Here is a 4,155-nt window from a genome sequence, read left to right on the forward strand (position 1 = left end):
TGGATATAGGATATCAGAGCAGTTTTCCTTGCTAATTTCTTGAAAAAATGCTGTCCAGGCCTTTTTTTTTAATCATGGCTTTCATGATTCAACAATTTTTAAATTATCTCATTTAAATCTGTTTTCTAGGTCATTTGTTTTTTTTTTCCAATTTTCCACAATTTCCAGAATTTTATGTTTCCTTCTATATTTTTTTTTATTCTTTGGATTTCATTTGACTGACTTTTGATTTCTCATAGCATCATAAGCTTGCACTTGCCCAATTCTAATTTTTAAGGAATTATTTTCATCAATTAGCTTTCATACCTCCTTTTCCATTTAGCTAATTATACTTTTTTGGTAGCTTTTGATTTTATTCAAAATACAGTTTCAAAAGAAATATATAGTAAACAAACTTAGGGGAATATTTTCAGCCTTATTCACATGAGCTATCAACGTATTGGTACAGCAAGAATCTTCTAGAGTTCTAACGGCTCTATACATTCATAAACAAGGAACTGGGAGAAAGTAGGTTCAATTGGCTGTACAATAAACTTCATTTTGCCATGTCTGAGTTTCTCTAGCCATTTTGTGAAAATTGAAACTGATTGTAAGCTTCACATGTAATATCCAAATGTCTAATTGTGAAGTTTTGTCTTTTCTTTATTGACAAGTAGATTGTACAAGCATTTTTCAAATTGTGAGTAATTCTATTGAGTGTTTTGAACAAAGCATCATCATCATAAAAAAAAACATCAGCTGCCATTATGATGGTAGCTTGAGCGTATAAGTCAGAAATATCTTCTTCAGGCCAAATGAAAATAACTTGAGGATCAATACATAAGTAATTTTTCAACCAATCCAGTTCTTTAACCTTAATCACACCTTCTTCTGTTGCAGTCACATTCCTGTTTAGGGCAACATTCCATTCACACAGTCAGGAGAGCTTCACCCACATCTGTGCAGTACAGTCTTAACAACCATTGCTAAGATGGTGCTGGCAATCCTGGTGCCAGCCCCAAGCTCCAGGATAGTGCGACTTTTGAACAGGTCATTTTGGAACAGGATATAGTCACCTAGATGGAAAGTTCCTCACCACACCTGTTTGCCAGAATCTGGCAGAAGGGTGGCCATGGCCACGGTGTGCTCTATTTTAGCCATATGATGGTGGATATTTTCTTGTTCTTCATTGAAATTTTCTGCTCCCTGGGTTAGAATTTTAGGATGTGGCTTATTTCTTGATGATTCTTTTTTGTTTTGTCTCAGAGAAAATCCATGGTCTTCCTACCACTTCCAAGTCATCATCCTTATCTAATAGAGCTCCTATTCTCTTATAAGGGTGAATTTGAGTTTCATTCTTGTTCAGAAAATATATACCATTGCTATTCTTGTCACAGGATTCCTGAATACTTCTGTCATCATGTGCAATATTTTCTATTTGAATCTCTTTTTGTTTTTTACCCTTAACTTGAGTATCTTTCCAAGAATCTCTGTTCCATAGATGTTTTAATTGTTGCTTAAAAAGAGGTGGCCAACAGCATTCAGATGCACCATGAGGTGCCTTTCATCTAGGATATTTAGGTCACATCAGACATCATGATGTCACTTTTGAATGTAATTCTTTCATAACTTCCTCCTCTTCTTGGTCCACCATCATGAAGTGTTGCTATTAATTTGTGTAAGAGCATCCTGGCTTCCACTGCAAGGATGAGTCCAAGGGGACCTGTCAACCCTCCAGCCCACTAGTCAGGGAAAGCCTGAGCCTCCTCCCCTCCAGCCACTGTGTTCAATGCACCCCCATTCTACTTTTAAAGGAGTTGTTTTCTTCAGTGGAATCTTTTTTTTTTCCATTTGGCCAATTCTATTTTTTAAGGAATTGTTTTCTTCAGTCAATTTTTTACTTCCTTTTCCAAGCTGTTGGCTCTTTTTTTTCATAATTCTCCTGTATAACTCTCATTTCTTTTCCCATTTTTTCTGTATCTCTTATTTGATTTTTAAGAGCCTTTTTGGGCTCTTTCAAGAGAATTTTTTGGGTTTAAGTCTAATTCATATACCCCTTTGAGGCTTCACATGCAGGCACTTTGATGTTGTCCTCTTCTGAGTTTGTGTTTCACTGTTCTCTGTCATCATACTAGTTTTCTATGGTTAGAAGTCCTTTTTTTGCTCATTTTTTAAAGTTGAACTCTGTTCTTGCCACACAGGGAGCATTATCCTAAGCTTCTTGTGCTGGGGCCTGGTCACTGGTTTTCCAGGAGGTCTCTGGTGCTTGCAGCTTGCCTACTGCACTGGAGTGGCCCTGCTTTGTTGTGCCTGTTGTGTTGGGGTTCTGGGCCTGGCAGTTTGCCTTCTACACTAGCGTTCTGAGCCATGCCCAAGGGCCTTGGTGGCTAAGATCCTCCCACTGGCTTGCCCAGACACCATCAAAACTGGGATGCACTCCCCTTTTATCCAAGTGAGACAGACCTTCCCTGAAATTATTCTAAGGAAGTCTCCTAATGTACTTGCAAACCCTGTTTTCTTAGTCTCTCTCACAAAGACTGTAAGTATTGTGATAGAACCTTTAAGAAAGAGATAGAAATTGAAATAGAATGTTGAGAAATGAAACAGTTTGCATGGGAAGTTTTGGAGTAACAATTAAGAAAATGACTTAATACGAAGTAATTTTCCTATAGATTCAAGGAAGTCTGTGTTTTATCTCTTGTCTGTGGTGATCTATGAAGAATATGTGGAGAAGACAAGAAAGAAGTGAAGAAAAATCTCTTCATTGTTTAAACTTTCAATGACATAAAGAAGCTTTAAAAAGAATGTTATAAGGAACTAGCAAACACAGATTATTTCGGAAAGACTGCTTCCTCTGTTTACTGAAGAGGAGACAAAATGGGGGAAGCAGAACTAATTTTGAAAAATATTATAAAGATTAAAAAATAATTAATATCTGAAATGAACTGAGTGGAATCAGACTGAGTTTCTATAAAAGTGAAAAGGAGCCAACTCCTTTTGAGTTTGAGATATATTGACAGATGTAGTCACTAAGGCTATGAAACTAGTCAATCAAAATATAGTAAATAGTCAAATGTCTATGTTTATTATGTTTAAATTCATTACTATGAAGTATATACTCAGTTAATACTTGAATAAGTAGCATTGTTAATTTTTTTTCATTTTATTAAATAATTAGTAACTGGGGTAGGTATTTGAGTTAATAAAAAAGATTACAAGTGGGGCGGAGCCAAGATGGCGGCTGGCAAGCAGGGACTAGAGTGAGCTCCGTTACCAAGTCCCTCCAAAAACCTATAAAAAATGGCTCTGAACCAATTCTAGAATGGCAGAACCCACAGAACAGCAGAGGGAAGCAGGGCTCCAGCCCAGGACAGCCTGGATGGTCTCTGGGTGAGGTCTATTCCACATGGAGCTGGGAGCTGGGAGCTGGAAACGGAGTGGAGCAGAGCCCAGCCTGAGTGGCGTGGAGCATCCAGACCAGGAGCTGGGTGGAGGGGGCCCTAGCGCCCTGAATATGTGAGCTGCGACAGTTACCAGACCCCTTGACCCACAAACACCAAAGACTGTGGAGAAGGTTAGTGGGAAAAGCTGCGGGAGTGGAAGGAGTTCACGGTTCGGCTTCCAGCCCTGGGGGCTGCGGAGGTGAGGCAGCTACAGCTGTTGTTACTTCCGGCTCCAGGCCCACCTGGTGGGAGGAATTAAGTGGCGGATCAGAGCAGGGGTGCACAGCCTGCTGAAGATCTAAGCCCAGTTCGGGTTGGGGGTTCTTGGGGAAGGAGCAGTGCGGGTCTGACGGAGCTGGCACCTCCCCCCCAAATGTGGAACATAGAACTCTCTAGTCTACAAGCAGTCATACCCCACTGAAAAACTCAAGGGTCAAGTTAGTTGGTTGGGAATATGGCCAGGCAGTGAAAACGCGCCCAGATTCAGTCTCAGACTTTGGATTCTTTCTTTGGTGACAAAGAAGACCAAAACATACAGCCTAAAGAAGACAACAAAGTCATAGAGCCTACAACAAAAGCCTCCAAGAAAAACATGAACTGGCCCCAGGCCATAGAAGAACTCAAAAAGGATTTGGAAAAGCAAGTTAGAGAAGTAGAGGAAAAATTGGGAAGAGAAATGAGAAGGATGCGAGAAAACCATGAAAAACAAGTCAATGACTTGCTAAAGGAGACC

General features: G+C 39.8%; 1 pseudogene; it reads right to left on the bottom strand.

The window, feature by feature from the left end:
- Positions 1 to 431: 431 nt before the first annotated feature.
- LOC118851265 lies at positions 432 to 1,633 on the bottom strand (annotated as a pseudogene).
- Positions 1,634 to 4,155: the final 2,522 nt, after the last annotated feature.

The sequence above is a fragment of the Trichosurus vulpecula genome, chromosome 5 (genome assembly GCF_011100635.1).
Source record: "Trichosurus vulpecula isolate mTriVul1 chromosome 5, mTriVul1.pri, whole genome shotgun sequence".
Classification (NCBI taxonomy): Eukaryota; Metazoa; Chordata; class Mammalia; order Diprotodontia; family Phalangeridae; genus Trichosurus; species Trichosurus vulpecula.